This window comes from Rhipicephalus sanguineus, chromosome 2, assembly GCF_013339695.2.
Source record: "Rhipicephalus sanguineus isolate Rsan-2018 chromosome 2, BIME_Rsan_1.4, whole genome shotgun sequence".
NCBI classification, from domain to species: domain Eukaryota; kingdom Metazoa; phylum Arthropoda; class Arachnida; order Ixodida; family Ixodidae; genus Rhipicephalus; species Rhipicephalus sanguineus.
The window spans coordinates 26,070,523-26,088,122 of record NC_051177.1 but is presented as its reverse complement, the minus strand read 5'-3'; the positions used below and the strand labels follow the sequence as shown (position 1 = coordinate 26,088,122).

The 17,600-nt window shown below is 43.5% G+C and overlaps 1 protein-coding gene across 1 annotated transcript in view; it reads right to left on the bottom strand.

Annotated features, from left to right (window-relative positions):
• Window positions 1–17,600, bottom strand: part of LOC119382577 (uncharacterized) — a 176,100-nt gene that overhangs the window by 105,826 nt on the left and 52,674 nt on the right. The window lies entirely within an intron of this gene.

Below are 17,600 nucleotides of genomic sequence, written 5' to 3'. Positions count from 1 at the left end.
CTGCATGTGTTTCGCAGGCGGACGTTGCTGGGCTCACGTTTGGTCGATCTCGTTTCGTGAAAGATTGATGGCGAGTGGAAATGACTTGCAACTTCCGATGGCCCGGCAGAAACAGCGCGTCTCACCTGCTGCGAACAAATGGCGTGCACGCGAAAAGAAAGATCCACGGCTCCATTCGTAACGCTTTTGAATATGTTTCTTTTCTTGGTTTTGTTTTTTCATGCGTGGTAGCAAACACACCATCATTCTCATACCACCGTATAAATTGAACTTTATGGATAACCAGCTGCAGCGTTCACAAACTTAACATTCAAGAAAACCCTGGTTTGCTGTGCAGACCTCCACATATCATAAAATGTGTTCTCGTTCTATTTTTTACATTACAAGAACGCGATCGATCTCCAACAACGCGAGGAGATTTTCGACGCGCGCACCATCGGCGTCTGCATATATCCCATGATAGCGCTGCCACTTAATCATACTTTTGTACTTTCCACGTCCTAGCGTTAATTTTGTCCCTAGGAATGGCATTTTTTTATATAGGTGCATTTCCTTTATTTTCTAGAATAATGACTCTGTACAGTGACGTCGTTTTTTACAATGAAGTGTGATCATTCTCCCCCTAATTATAATAATTCTTGGGATTTCACATCCCAAAACCACGATATGATTACGAGGAACGCCGTATATGAGGGATCTGAAAATTTCGACTACCTGGGGTTCTTTATCGTTAACCTGAATCTAAGTACATGGGTCTCAAACGTTTATGCCCCCGCCGGCAAAATCGAAGAGCGGCATCTCATTCTCGAAAACACAAACAGAATTGTCACTAATGCAACACGTCCCTCTCATTTTAATGTGGAAAGCTTCCAATAACTCTCGCGCTACGCGCCCCTACTCCTGCCCATTATCTTGATCTCACGAAGCAGAAGCTCACATCTGCAGGCGACGCAGTGCGCAGGTAAATGCGCGTTATTTTTATTCTGTAAGGATAATTCATGTATTCATGCTCCCGCACGTGTTATATTAGGGATACTTCTATTTATCTCTTCGAAAATGAGATGCAGCTCTTCGATATGTGACTGCGATTACAATTTGCTGTTACTGACGCACGCATGCGCAAACTGTTGTGCTCTCCTGGCTTCACTTTTCTAATAAACAGCTGAAGTTTAGCGCCCAACCTTTGTGCTTCCTACTATTTATTTCTCGAATATTTGTTTCTTTGTTGGCGCTAATATGCACCCCTTTGACCTCAAGAAATCCGCCCAGCAACAAGTCTTACTTCAAGCTTTTCTGTCAAGGTTGTGGCTACTGATCTCTGTCTCAAAAGGCGTTAAAGCGCGCGTTTTGTGAGCATAAATTCACTCCATCGGCAATTTGAACAGCGGTCTACCGAAAATGCTGGCCTAGGCATTCGTCTATGGGTGGAGTTCTAGAAGGGTCCTTGCCCCAGATAGGACCAGATGTTCACAGTAACGATCATTACTCCGAGAAGACGCACAAACTGAAACACAGTGGTCTTTCGAATTCGCGCAAGCCTTAGTTCTCGTTTTATTATCTCTCTCTCTCTCTGAATCGCATCAAAGAACTCACTGTCCACTATTTTTCCTCATAGCGAAACAGTTTGTTGTAAATGTGGGCGCGTCCACTTTGCAGCGAGTACAAAAGAGCGTCTGGGCTTTTCATATCATATTTTATGCGCAATTGTTTCAGTGACCACTGTACAAGGGCGCACAAATGTACAGGCAGGAAACAGATTGTGAAACATATTTACATCTTCTGCAGTTTGCGAGAGAGTCGCTAGGCAACACTGTACGATGACCAATTCTTTTATATGTTGGGCAATCGATTACGTAAAAACAAAATCAAAAAGAATAAGAAAGGCACGAAAGACCAAAACACGACGTTGCAAGTGCGAACTTTCTTTGTGCGAAGTAATTTCTGGGGTGAGTAAAGCGCGCTTTATTTGCAACGCGGTAATTGCAGAGCACAGCGGGCACATCAGCCTAGATTCAGTATTCAGTGTACACGTGTTTGCCTCCTGCACACGCTTGCGCTCTATGCTTGCAGCGTTGCAGATCAACATCGCCGCACTGGACGCATTGTGTAGCCAAAGGAATCTCGGTGCACCGCTGCAAGCGAGCGAAGCATAATGCGAACGCTCGGTATTCGCAATCTCGCATGAGAAATTGTTGCTAACGGACAAAAAGTGCTTACCATCAATTCATTGCTGTAGGACTATTGTAGATGATACTGTACGCCTTTCCCCCTCTCCCACCACGAAACTTCCTGTTGAGTGCTTGCAAGCAGAAAATACTTAATCACGTACGACTATTAAATCGAGAAAGACCATGTTTTTCAGCTAGAAGTCTGTAGAAAATGTTCCTTCGTTCGCTTTCAAATAAAATGAATGTCTTATTATGGCTTCAGTACAGAAAATATTTTATATGTATTATACAGCAAAAAAATTCTTTATTCACGTTCTCAGCAATTTAAATTGTTTATAATCTTCGGAGTTTTCCTAAGTTGCAGAATTGAGGTTCGTGGATCTGTCTGTCTTCCCTGATCGATTTCTTTTGGGAAACAGCAGAATTGTCTACACGGACGATTCAGGCGCATTCGCGCAGTCGGCGCGAATTCGCCTGCTGTGCTGTTCATCTAGCTGATGTCACACGCATGACTCGTACCAGGAGAATGTAATGGTTGGTGAACACAATCTAGAATACCCGTGAAGGATAAACGCGCAATATAAAAGTTTCGCTACACTATATATGAAGGAAGGTGGCCATACATTTCCACACTATAATCACATTGTTCGAATAACGCATTACACTGTCACACTTTCTGTACGTTCGTTTGTTCGCCGAGTTCAAGTCGGCCTTTTATGAAGATTTGCTTTTAACTCGGGAAATAACATGAGTATAACTGCGGCGGTAAGAAAACAAAAGGAGGAATTCCTTTCGAGCAAAGCGTGGCCTGTTCGGTGGCTCTCGTTTCATCGGTAGATTATCCGCTGTCGATGTGCACGGAATCGCGTACCGATCCAGAAAGCGGCAATCACGAACGATGGCGACATTGCTTCCATGACGCAGTATCTGAACTGTGGAATGCAATATGTGCGAGATGGGCTCAGAAATTGGACACCCGGAAACGCTAGGCAATTACATCACATCAGGAATGCGTGTCGCCGTCTCTCTCTCTCTCTCTTTCTGGTTCTCTCATCGACAACGTGACTTCCCCACATTTTCCCCAAAACGCGTTTCTATCGTGTGGCGGAACTCTTTCCGACGCATACTTTTCGCATAACGACAGACCACACGAAGAAGAGCGCCAGCAGCAGCAGCAGCAGATGCAGATCTCAACTGTTCGAGTGCAAAGCAGGCCATGGGCGAGCGGTCTCAGTGGAGTCATCAAGCTTGTTGTAGTTCGGACAACCGGTCGTCATTGCGACGCGCCTGTGCGGAGAATTGCCCCGGCGCAATGCACCATTCTCGTTGCGCTGATTGCCCGTTCGCTGTGCACTGTTCCGTCGTTTTAACACGATAGCGTTAAAGAGCTCGTATCGCAGAAATTCCGCCGTCGGCGTCGGCACCGTTGGTTGTGAGCGAAAAATCATCATCTTGTCCGTGACCGAAAAATCGAAAAAGCTGCAAATAAAATAAATAATAAAAATGTTGGGTTCGAGGGAGAATCGAACCCAGGTCGTCTGCGTGGCAAGCAGGTGTTCTACCACACAGCCAAGCCTCTGCTTGGAGCTGCACTGAAAGTAACTTTGATGCTTCCCAAAAATACGCGTCCTGTATACAGGTGTCACAGTACGAGATGTAATATGGCAGTAATATTGCATGGCACAAGCGTACATTGCCATCGGGCGTCACACCCCGTCAGTATCATAACGACTTGGTGGTTTAAAGACAGCCACCCATTACAAAAGGCACACACATTACTGCGCGTATTCCCTTAAGACCGCGTAGTCGGTGCATCGCAGCTTCGAAAAAGGTTCTCGCGCATAATTGCTCCTGGTTTAAGGCATGCTACCCATTACATAAGGCACACACCTTATTGTGCGCATTCTGTTAAACACTCGTAGTGTTCGAAATGCGCACTGGGGACAGGATATTGCTATCGCGTTCAACTCTTAAAGGCGAAGCTTAAGCGTCCCCCAATTTTTTATTACCGTTCGGGCGTTAGTGTGTAGAATAATGTGTGGGCAATAATGTGTTAACGTGTAGATGCACGCATAAGAGCGGAGGAAACGAGCTAAACACAAGAAAACACCGTGCCCGGTGTTAATCACACAGCGCAGTCTGTGAAATCTGAATTGTTATTAAACGTGCGAATAAAGAGGGGGGAAAAGATCATACAAAAGTTCACAAGAGATATCTGTATAAAGATACGCATAAGGCTGCACTGCTTATCATATTGTGGTTTTCTGGTTGAAAGTACGGAAGGTGACAAATGCGGGCAGGTGAGAGGCAGTGCTCTTGCTTGTCTTTTTTTTTTCATGTGCCGTACTTTGCAAACAGGGAACGCTAATATGTTAAGCAAACCAACTAGCCTAAAGACAAGTAATGGTAATAGTGTCTCTTTTTTTTTCTTATTAATCCGATGCTGGTAAAGAAGCAGTGGTATTCGAAATACCTGTTGCGTTTGCGACATCTCAACTCTCAGCTCTCAGATATTCTCGCCGAGTTCTTTCAGTGACATACGCACGCCCGCAAGGTATCGCGAAACTCGTCAATAACAATTTAGCCACGTTTCCAGACACGAAGTTGCAGCCGAGCGCGGTTTAAGGAATAAAAGTGGCGGGTTTCGTGACATTTATCTTCCCTGCCAGGTGGCAAGAAATGGCGCGTCATCGACTTTTCTTCTGTTTTTCGCCTTCCGGTATCAAGATTAAACACCCTGAGCACTCACTTTGCGACACCTTTGTACAGTCGATAAAAAGTAAATGTGGAAAAAAAAAGATTTGAGATGAGTCTAGAACTTTTCAAGTCGGAAGAGATGATGTGGGGTGATGCAGCAGCCTGAGGCAAGAAGTTGAAAAGCGTGTTCTCAGTAAGTGCTCTTAGTTCTTGTTGGCTTTTGTTTTGTTTTTGTTTTTGTTTTTGTTTTTTTTTTTGTTTTTTTTTGCCAAAAGAACTGCCAAGATTCTGAAGACGATCAGGAACTTCATCGGAATTGTTTCTCATGTTCACACCTTCGAACGACTTATCTATGAGACCTAGCTCATCAGCAAAACTTCAATGTTCGAAGTAGGCGATGTTTTTTTTTTTTTCACAATGAATACGTTATTACGGAAGTAAAAACCAAGATTTATATCGACAGAACATAACAGTTACCTCGTTCTAACCTGTCATAATGCTGATATGATTATACAAACATAGCTCAGCTTTCTCTTCTTATAGAAGTAAACAGAGACGACATATCTTTTGCCACGTGCCGTCGATACTGGTTTCTTTTTTATGTATTTTCTGGTACGGCCATATGCACCTACAAGGAACTGCTTTTTAAATTCTTCAGCACCACTTTGTCTCTACTTCGCGGTTTACTTTCAAGACACGTTCACTTTTACGGGGCAGGTTTCCTTTCTTCCTTTTCGTTGTCATCGATTTCGAAATCGAAGGCCCCTTTCTTTCTTTCTTTCTTTCTTTCGTTCTTTCTTTCTTTCTTTCTTTCTTTCTTTCTTTCTTTCTTTCTTTCTTTCTTTGCGAGCATTTTGCCCTTCGTACGTCTTCCTTAGGAAGCTAAGACGAAAAGGTGTTCAGCTCCTCCATGTTTTTTTCGTTCCTTTTTATGGAAAGACAATTACCGTATACATCAGGGGTCTCAAACTCACCTCAGCTAGCATTCCGCAGTCACGAAATTGATTCTTTCAAGGGTTTGGACAGTGAAGGAGGTTGAAGCGGAGGGAAGGAAGGGGGGAGGGGGGTCACCTAACACTGCTGTTTGAAAGAACGCGTTTCCCATACCTCGTGTATGGATCATTTCCGAAGGGGATTTGGTGTTATAATTCGAGAAACATACCGATACTGATCTTCAGGATGACTCAAATCTGGACACCGATACTGAAATATAGGGATGTTGTTCCACGGCTACGTTTCCAGCACAGCCTCACGAAAAAAAAAAATTGCTTGAGACCAATCCCGTCTCTGTAGTTTAATCGAACAAAGCGTTATTAATCGCAACAGGCGTGTAAATAATGCGAGTACCATTTAGCAAAGTCTCAAACAACGTATTCCTGGTGAAGCCGCAGGCCGCCAGCGAAACGTCCGCAGGCCTTGTGTTTGAGACACCTGGTATACATATTTGAAAAGTCATGCCACTCGTGAACCAAACCACTGTGCTACATTGTTCTTACTCGTTAGCAATGTTTGTAAAATAATGTCTTCGTTAAAAAATAATGGAATATTCACGACACCAAGTACTGTCGCTGCTACAATAGGCTCTAGATCCCTGCCGTTGGGTTGCATGAGAGACCCATTCGGCGCTGAAATACTGGAGTTTACTGTTCTGACTGTTCATTGTCTTGAAGAACATAATTATTGACCTTGCTTGATCCAACGAAATGTATTGTCTACGTTAGAGAAAGGGGGCGTAGCCAGAAATTTATTCCGGGGGTCGGGGGTTCAACTATACTTTTTATATGTTCGTGCGTGCGTGCGTTTGTATGTGTACGCGTACATATTGAAAAATTGAAAAATATCGAGTGGGAGGTGGCTTCAACTCCTCCCCCCCCCCCCCAGCTACGCCAGCGATCGCAGATGCTATTTGAATGCACCGTACGCTCCCAAATAGTAACGTTTATGCCGTGGTGCAGTGACTGAATGTTTTAATGCACAACATTCGATGGAAACCTCTAACCTCTACACAAGGTCTCGCAAAGCCTTGAGGAGTCACCAGGTTTTCGGCTTACTTTTAAAACAAAGCTCATAAATATAACACTCAAATCAATTTATATGTAACCGCACCTAAACTACCTTACAGGCGTGATGGTTGCTCACTTTTTTTTTCTATACAACTACGTAAGAAAACGATCCGACTTTCTTCCTCTGGTTCTTTTAGTCTTAGTGTCACTTCGTTCTCCCCAATCTCTTTTTTTCATTACTCTGACAGACTTTCTGTATTTTAATACATTTAACAATACAAAAGAACAACTTCAAAGTGGGGGTGGCTTCAACCCCTCAATCTCCACCCCCCTCCCCCCTTGCTACGCCAGGGATCGAAGATGCTATTTTAGTACGTGTTTGGCGCCTGGGTGTGTGCGTGTGTGAATGTTCCGTGTGTTTGCGCTCAAATATTTTTCGAAATGATTTACCAGCTATCCCAGCAATAAGTTATTTTACAAAAGAACAACATGTTTTTAGCAAATGCGTCATTGATGAGCTTAAATTCTGTAGGATGCACTGCCACCGAAATTGTAGAACACAATACATAAATTCCTAAAATATACAGCGATAGACGTGTACCGAAGCCTTGTTCGACTGATTTAAAAAGCTAAATCAGAATTTAAAAGAGCGAACACTTGGGTGCTATTTGTATTTATACCACCTAGCCTATCTCCTGAATATGAGTTAAATATCCGCAAAGAGAAAGAGAAGGAGGGGGAGGGGGCTAAGGCGTGCGCGTCACTTTCTAGACAAGTGCACCGGCAGCGCCATTTAAAAAAAAATACAAGAAACACGTAAATCCCATATCGTAACTGTCCCATAGACAAACTAACTGAAACATTACTGCGTCAGTTGGCTTTCAAAAAACTGTTCCTTCCACCGTGCGCATTTTCCCTGAATGGTTTTACGAACTCGAAGACTATCATTTGCAGTCAGTATACTCACTGCAAATGTCGCAGGGTCGACTTCCTTTATTAGCAGCTGAGCTGTTTAAGCTCGAGGTATGTCCCCGCAGCGTAGACACAAAACTCGGCAGATATATGCACCACATGAAGCGGGTATGTGCCAACTAGCTCCTAGCATAGCATAGCCATGCGTAGTATGCATAGCAAAGGGGTGGGAAATGGAAGTAAGTTGAGGAGGAATGATGTGAGGAGGAAGGAAAGGAGGAAGGAAGAGGGTATATCACTGCATAGCCTTGTAGCAAGGATATGGGAAAGAGAAGTGAGGGCGAGCAGGAATGATTTGAGGGCAGAGAGGAGGGAAAGGGTGAGGGGAGACCGTAAAACACAACATAGCCTCGTATAGTATAGCAAGAGGTGGGAAAGGGAAGTGAGGAAAAGGAGGGGAGCGCCACCTGCTCTGCTGTTTCTTCGGTCTTAACAGTAGTGCGTAGCTACCCCAATTTGTTTTTAATTTGAAATATCTTTCTCCTGGACAATAGGGATCCCCCGGCCACATACAATGAACTAACGAAGAACTTTTAACTGGGGAGGCGGAAGTATCCGCCGCCGCACAGTAAATTGAAACTATCGTTTCATCTTCAGCGAGCATTTTTTTAAGTGACGTCATTTTTTGTTAATGAGAACTAACAGACAATAACGCCAAGGAAAGTATAGGGGGTGTTATCTGTAGTATTTAGAATATAAATGTGAAGAAAGAAAAGTGGACGAAAAGATAACTTGCCGCCGGCAGGGACCGAACCTGCGACCACGTGCCACAGTGGACGGGAGGATTACCGCCGCCCTAGCTCAGTGGTATATAGAGCATCGGACGCGTTATTCGAAGGTCGCAGGTTCGGTCCCTGCCGTCGGCAAGTTATCTTTTCGTCCACTTTTCTTTCTTCGCATTTATATTCTAAATACTACAGATAACACCCCCTACACTTTCCTTGGCGTCATTGTCTGTTTGTTCTCATTAATATTGTGTCTAACGAAGAAGAACGAGCCCTTAAGAACGCTCTTTTTCGCCTTTTCTTCTCGGTAGTTTGTGTCGCCGAATTTTCTTGTAAACGTGCACCAACTAGCCCAACAGCAAGTTTTACTACCTTAAGAGTCATCCCTTTCTGTCATTTTTGCTGGCATTTAGGCAGCCAGCATAAATGAAGACGTTGTCAAGCTCCACCAATGATTCTCTGCCGGCATTGTTTCATGACAGTGAACTAATCAGCCTAGCGATGAACTTTTAACAGCGATGCTGTTCTTGGTAGAGCCTTTCATGTATGGGATCCGCGGTAACGCTTGTGGGCACCATAAACGGGTATGCGCCACAGACATTGGGTAAATCCCACTACTCACCGCTGGTCCCCTAAAAATGAAGGCAACAGTTAGCCCAACAAACGGGTATGTGCCACAGAAATCTGTGCGGCCTATCAGAAGTCGTGCTTAGGAGGCTTCGGGCAGGGGTGGCCCTTACACCAGCTGTTATCTCAACATGGAACTGGCCGCATTTACCAGTTGGTGCTACATTCCCGTACTGTTCCGTTCCGTTGATGCAAGAAGATGCATACCACCTTATATGGACATGCCAAGGATTACAGTCGGAACGCTCTCGTCATCTCCTGCAAGCTGGTCTTCGCTACAGTGACACAAACAGTTATGACCGATGGATACATGACAACACATTCTACAAGACACTTCTTCACTTCATACACAACACTGGCCTAACGGCGCACATTTAACACAAATATACACAACAAATATTATGCCTTAAGGGCAAGTCTATGTCGCAAATAAAAAAAACTATCATCATCATAAACGCGTATGTGCCACAGAAATTGGGTAAATCCCACTACACACAACTTCCACTAAAAAGGAAGAAGACAACAATTGGCCCAACAAATGGCGTGCGCGTTATTATAGTCACACCACTGTCACGTGATACATTGTGGTTATAAAAAGTGGTGGGAATACTACCACGTCAAAGCTTAACAAAGAGAGTGTAATAAACAGTGGTGATCCAACTTATCTGAAATACTTGCAAAACATAGAAATGCGATAGCCTGACGGAGGGAAGGGCACAAGCTTCGCTGTTTTATCGGTGTCCGCGAAGCGGAGCAGGTTGAATTTTTGTTGTTGTTTTTATTCCGCACAGTATTCCCTCTATTTATTCGACTTTGCGGCTATGATGTAGACAACGATAGTACCTCGTACGCATTTGAAGTATCATATAAGAATGGTTCTCTTACGATATGAATCGTAACTATGCTTACCGCAGTTCTTAATCCTTATTGTGTGAGCAACTCGCTTCCGTATTTCTCCTCAGACTGCAGTGGATGTGACCACTGTGAGGTTATTCTGTTGCACTCGTTCAGGTGTGAATTTTTTTACATCGTTCTAGAAGTCCAGATATCTACTTTTTAGGTGCACGACGCTAATGATCGCGGACATGTTTAATGGGCTGTGTGTTCATTCAATGCGAAATTCCTGGTACTACCACCGATTCTTTTCTCCTCTTTGTTTTGTGTTCAGAAAAGAGTTAGGTACAACCAGGGCCTTCTTATTAGCGAGGGTGGTTACGAAAAAAACAAGGTTATTAGTAAAAGACATGACACGAGGAAATTTCAGCAAGCCGGAACATGTGCTCTTTTAATTGGGCTCAGAAACCAGAATATATTAAAAAATAGAGAACTCATATTTAGGCTACTGCCCATTGCTTCAGCGCTCAGCGTAGTTCCTTGCGAACGGATGAGGCAGTGCCAAAAAAGCCATGGCTATGCAAAAGTGCCTAGACAAAGGAAAAAGGAGCACAATAAGCCAAGTGGCAGACAATGTAACTTTGCTTTTTCGCAGGTTGTAACTTTTATGCTTTCTTCATATAACGGGTGAGAGGGAGGCATAGATGGTAAGACCGCGTCTGAAGACAAATTCGTTTACTCAATATCTAGCTAGATACCTAATTAGCGCATGTCCCTGCCATGATTGCTTATACTAAATAACTTGCGAAAGAGTAAATTTCGCTGTCTTTCAATGGTAGATGAATATCGTGGTTTTTTTAAAGGTGAACACGATGAAACTTAAAAAACTGTCCTCTTTATTTCTTCGAAATTTTGGCATAATTTAACTAATAGCTTCCCGTATGTCGTACACTAAAGGTCACCTCACTTATTTTGTTATTCTATTTCGGATATTTTTCATTTGTCTGCTTCTAGTATGAGCGAGATTTTCAGCCATAACACAGGCACACTTTTGGCAGCATTGTTGAACTAGTAGATTGCCCACGCCATCATCACTAAAGAAGCCTAATTACAAGTTCGTTCGTGTGTTCGTGTGTTCTTTCCACCAGTTCTCTCTCTTTTTTTTTCTTTCGCATGTTCATAGCCGTTACTTCCTTGTTCGTTGGTTCCCTTTTATTGTTTCATAACAATTCAAGCTTCACGTTCTTCCTTTGGTCTGCTCTGCATATTTGATTCTTCGGTTTATTCTCCGCCAGTGGGCCCATTCTCGATGCTTCGTTTTAATTTATTTCCATTCAATGTTTTTTTTTTCAACGTATATATAAACACAATCTGGGTAGTCTCATTAACATCAGATTTGTATTAAGCAGCTTTGTGGGGCCAAGCAGCCACTGACAAGCTGCCCAAGTAATATTCATTCTTTGGGAGTGATTAATTATTCTGACATGTAACATGACTGAAGCGTCGTATTGAAATCAGCTTACGGAAGAGCATTTTTATGAAGTGATATGTGACATTAGGTGTGTGTGTGTGTGTGTGTGTGTGTGTGTGTGTGTGTGTGTGTGTGTGTGTGTGTGTGTGTGTGTGTGTGTGTGTGTGTGTGTGCGCGCGTGCGTGCGTGCGTGCGTGCGTGTGCGTGCGTATGCGTGTATGCGTGTATGCGTGTATGTATGTATGTATGTATGTATGTATGTATGTATGTATGTATGTATGTATGTATGTATGTATGTATTGGATGATCACAGCACGCAAACTGTGTGTACGCAAAACTTAGACAAAGAAAAGTGGATACAGACAACTTTTTCGATGACCATTCCCATCAGATGACCAATAGGTGCGCACATTCATTAGACAGTACACCCCCCCCCCCCCATTTCACCTCCCCCACGATGCGCCTACGACGACGGCGCATAAAATTCTCACTTGCCGACGTCATGTGACAGTGACGACGTGTCTGTTCACAGTAATCGACGAGCATCGGTTGGGGGGCGTGAACCCTAGTCTGACAGCAAACAGTCCGCACCCGTTAATGACGACAGAAAGACAAACACTCTCACGTGATTTTCGCGGTGGCTACGCCCTGTAACGGGAACGACCGCCATCTCTCGTGGCTGACTTTTGGCACGTATTGCGCGCGACGTACCGAATAAACCAACGAGAACCGACGCTACGGTGCTCAGATTTGCATACCCTCCGCACTCGTCATATCAGCGAGAAAGGAAGTGATGGTAAACGCTGGTAATAATATTAACGCGGGGAACGTCTCGACCGCCGCGCACCATAGGCGTAGCCCCAGTTCTCGACGATGATAACTCTCGTGCTGCCTTTAGTTTTGCCAATTGCGGACGGCCTGCGAGGAAAAAGTCATTTACAGAGCGCGGTAGGACACACCCTGTGCGCCCCATAAGCGCTGTTTCCTGCCGAGAGGTGGCGCTAACGACCGGTGATGACAGAGGTTTCTCCCAGCAGGCATCATCATAGAAGGAGTGGGACTCCGTTTTTATGACTGCGTTTATCTCGTTCATTTCTTTCTTTGTTTTTAATTCATCCTTTCTTGCCTCCTGTAAGGCGAAACTCCGCAGTAATGCCGCGTAAAGAATGAAGGTGTGGCTCAAACAGTACGCTGCCCCAGTTTTTATGAGGAATGTTATTTCGGCTCGCGCACGCTTCCAGACGTCTCCAACGGTTTCGACAGTATTGAACCATGCTTTCTGTCGCAATATCGTGACGCGATAATGCATAGTCAAGTTTTGTGTCGTATAGAAAACGCAATGCGCACCAAAGGCATTTGTTGGATGATTCTGTAAAAAAAGGTTGATTGAATGTTGTAGGTTAAACACTATTGGGCGACGACGCGTACGACTGAGTTTACTTTTGTTTAATGCAACGTCCAATGTCGCGCATAAGTAGGACGCGGAAAGAGGTGCGGAGTTAGGTAAAGAAATGTTCGCTTTAAGATAGCAGCACAAATTTCACGTGCCGTGACCGTTTAATGATTAACCGCATGCAAGACGTACTTGCTTTTTGCCGTTGAGTTGCACCAGGCAGTGGCACGGGTGTTCATTCATTTATTTCCAAGTTTGCTTGCATTTCCGTTCCATTTATTTCCCGCCGTTTGCTAACGTTTGGAATCCCTGCGAAATATGATGATTACTTACAGGTTTCATCAAATAACAACACATGAATTCATGAAATGCACGTGTAATAATCCCTTCGTGAATAGCAGAACGTACGTGCGCCTCCCAGAATTCCTTACTGCAAGCTCTTTTACGTGTGAGGTGCGGGACATGGATTTTCTTCGTTCAATGCGGAAAGTCTTGTCTTACTTGTATATTTTTATTCCAAATTCATGTAAAACGAAGGAATTTTCTTTATCCAGCCAAGATCAAAAACCATATAAACGAACAATGTGGCATTCAAACGAGAAAGTAAGGTTTGCTGGATTAGTGGAAACGAAAGTTAAGTAATAGATCACTGTGTGTTTACTAATATAGTATACGTTTCAGAGAAGAAATTGCAGTTCTGTAAACCATATCTATTCATTAATTATCTTCGTCAGCTGGTCTTACGTTAGCTGTAGCACGAATGTCTCTCCCAATCATCTCACTCGCCCTGTCCTGCGCGAAGTGATTCTATTTTATGCCTACAAACTTCTTAATTTCGTCGCTCCACCCAATTCTTCGAAGTCCTCATCAGCGATTCCCATATCGTGGTATCCATTCCGACGTTCTAATTGACCATCTGTCTATCTGACCAACTCACCATCTTCCTTACTGAAAAACCAAAAAGACGCGTACCATCAAGGAAGAAAGTAAGGACAGGACAGAAAGGGCGTCACTCGCAACTAACTTTATTCCCAGAACATCAGCATCATACGTCTTTTTGGTTTTTCAGTAAGCATGTACCAACTAGCCCAACAAAAAGTTCTATTAAGTCACCATCTTCCAACTGACACTTTTTTTTCTGTCTTTCTCATGGCATCACCTGCCCAGGTCCATTTTATCCTCCGAATGTCTTCTAGGATAACGGATATACCTCTGTTGATTCTGCCCCAGATTAGAACGCCTGAATGTTGAAGACAAGATTATGAAGCTTGCTTTTTTTTAATAATGCTATCACATCAGTGGTATGTTTTCGAAAGTTTTTACCCAATTAATTTCCTCCCTTCCAGGCTCCGTAGCTGACTATACGTAGTTCCACAATTCGGCAATAACTGTCAGAAGAACAATGGCGTAGCCAGGGAGTTGACGGCTCAAATCCACCCCCCCCCCCCCCCGATATTTTTTTTTAATTTTGCGTGTGGATATAAAGACAAGCAAGAACATACTTTCTTCAACCTCCTCCCCCTCCCACCCGCCCCCACACCCCGAAAAAATTTCTGGCTACCCCCCTACAGAAGCCAGTACTTAAAGAAAGCCTTTCCAGATAGTCAACAGATTTAGATATACTCGTCTAAAAGCAATGATCGCAACAAAAGTCTGCTCAGTGAATGCCAAAGGAAGTAGCTTTGCTGTTCCGGTCTATTTTCATAGGTTCTCTTGTTAAAAAACTGTTTACAGCAAAACGTAGACTTTAATAACTGAAGTAAGGCTATTTAAGCGCAAACTGCAGAGGACCTCTATATTACATAGAAGGAACTGTGCAAGTAGTAACTTGGTAACAGTTATTTAATTATTCAAGTAATTGTTGGGGTTTTACGTCCTAAAATCACGATAATATTATGAGGGGACGCCGTAGTGGCTGGGTTCGTAAATTTCCACCACCTAAAGTTCTTTAACGTGCACCTAAATCTAAGTACACGGGACTTAAGCATTTTTGCATCCATCCAAACTGCGGCTGTCGCGGCCGTGATTCGATCCCGTGGCCTTCTGGTCAGCAGTCAAGCAACATAACCACTAGCCACCACGGCGGGTGCCAGTAATTTTAGGTTCATTGTATTTTTGCTCACTATACAATGGTGACGTCGACCTGTCCCGGTAATTATTACTCTGAATGCCAATACGTAGTCGTGTTGAAGAAGCGCGATAAGATAGTCATTCATAAAAACAGCGTCGCCGCAGTTGCTTATCGCTGTAAGTGGATAATTTAATGTTTTTTCAACTCATGACTAATAAACTCGCGATCGGCTCATTTTTGTTTTCGCGTTTTATATTAGCATAGTGTGCGCATTCACTAGTCATACTTAGGTGACCGAGCAATGCATCATTTCTGCCATAAATGCGTAAAATGCAACAAAATGGAAAAGAGTAAGCGTAAATAAACGCATAAATAAGATGAACCTGATGACGAAGAAAGCGACATTGAGAAGCCTTCGCGATTTAATGAGAACACTCATTTCATGTTATCATCGTATCTGCTAAATTGTCTTTTTTTCTAGAGGACCTTTGTGTTCAGGCGCTTCTAATTAAAGGCACAATCCCGCTGCTGCCCGACCCGTTGTAGGCATTGTCCTAGGAACGTAATTATCTTTTTTTTTTCGTATCTCTAGGACTACAAACAATGACGTTCGCTATAATGGCCCCTCAAATCTCTCGCATTTTATGGCTTCATTCATCTTCGTGAGATTCAATTGAATTTTGAAATGTAATACCTCTCCCGTAAGAAAGATATAATTGAATGAAGGCGAGCATCGCAACTTTGACCTTTCTGCCACATCCTTCCAGGCTCGGCAGTAACTTTGCGACTGAACAGGACCTCGGGGAGCAGTTTTTAAGGTACGGAGTGTCGTTTCCAAGCTGCGGGAAAGCTGTCTTTTCGTGTTGTTAAATTTTCATATTTATTCGCGGCGTGAACCATTACGAGATCGTCATAAAGAAAACCGTAATGCGATTTTACGTTCTTTGTCGTTGTTTCTTCTTATCTTTTGAGTAAGCTTTTGCGTAACTCGCTCGACAAACCAACTACGCTCATGCGATCCCCTCAGTTTAAACCCGGCGGTGCTGTACACCTGCGGCTGCTAGCATCCAATCAGGAAACGGGTTTCCCACGCTGTTTGGAGGTTTGAGACGCCGAACGATCTATCTGCACCCCACATCTCCGGTAGTTCAGATTGGCAAACATTCCCTGAAGAATTACTGCAGCCTTCTCAAGCTTTTGCCTTCCTTTTCTTTTTTTTTCGTTTTGTTGGAACAAGCATGAGCACACGGAATCGTCGCCGGTTTTCATATGCCGTACAGTTAGGAAATATATCGACGTCCATCAAACCATAGCATTTCTCGAGAGATGGGAAGTTGAGAGGTGACGCATTTTCCGTTCTAAAGTTTTTTTTTTTTTTTCTGGCTCCCTCTTATGCCCAAATGTTGAGCTTATAATGTATTAAGTAACGCAATGTTATTTCTTCACTGTGGAGGGAGCTCGAAAGAAAAAGGAAAGACAGGGAGCTTAACCAAATGGATATTGCAGCGTGTCTAGTACATACGTAGGACTTAGAGAGCCAGGGCCCAGCTCTGCCCCTGTATTTTGACTGTGGCCTCCGAGATTGTCTACGGCGTGTTGCCAGAGCAAATCGCAGAGGCCACGCTCTGACGCGCAGTACTTATACACAGACGAGTCGTCCGTTGTATCGGCGAGGTACTTCCGTACTACAGTCATTAATGGACGTTATATGTGTGCTTTTGAACAGTCAGCGTGCTACGTTTCTGACGAGAATAGCTGGCACCGAGTTGCCCTAACTCCGACAAGCAGTAATCCTATATTGATGGGGCTTATGTTACACACCGGCAAGTTGTTTTTCATACCATGGTAATTAAGGGACACTAAAGAGCAAAACGATTTCTCTCATATTAGTAAAGTACTCTTTGACGATACCAAAAAGACCACGCTTGCTGCGAGAAGACGCTCAGTAAACGAGAAAACGCGCCAAAACAAAATGTCGGTGGCGACGCCACCTTGAAGTTTCCGCACCATTCGCCGTGACGTCACATGTTTTGACGGCGCCTACTAGGGACTACGTAGTTCCTAATCGGTAAAGATGAAGTACATTGTCCTCTGAGGGAGCCATAGACTTAACATAGGGGTAATTTTGTTGAGCCAATGGCGCCAAAATACGATAAATACACTTTGAAATACGTGACGTCACGCGGGGAGATTTCGGCGCGAAATTTAAAAATGAAACTTTGAACTTTATTTTCTCCTCTATTAATAAACCTATGATGGCGAAATTAACGACATTAGAATTCTAAGAGCACAGTTTATCGATCTAGGCCGATTAATTGTTTCTCTTTAGTGTCCCATTAATGAATATTAACCGTGTGCTTCGGATATCCACCACTGCATGACTGTATTTTGAGCACTAAGGAAGCTGTTCAATGGCTATCTGGTTTTGCTTTTAAAGTTTAGCAAAAGTGCTAAGCCAGGATTAGCTTTCGACTACAACAGGATTATGACTTTAATTTAACACTCTATCTTCTCTCTATTACCCTTTTTCTTATGGCTTCAGAAAACAAGATGTGCGCTAAGTCAGTTAGATGTCGGTAATGTTGCTGCAATCCTCCCTTCTTGCCTTCATGTTTAAAACTGAGTTTTTATCCGAGAAC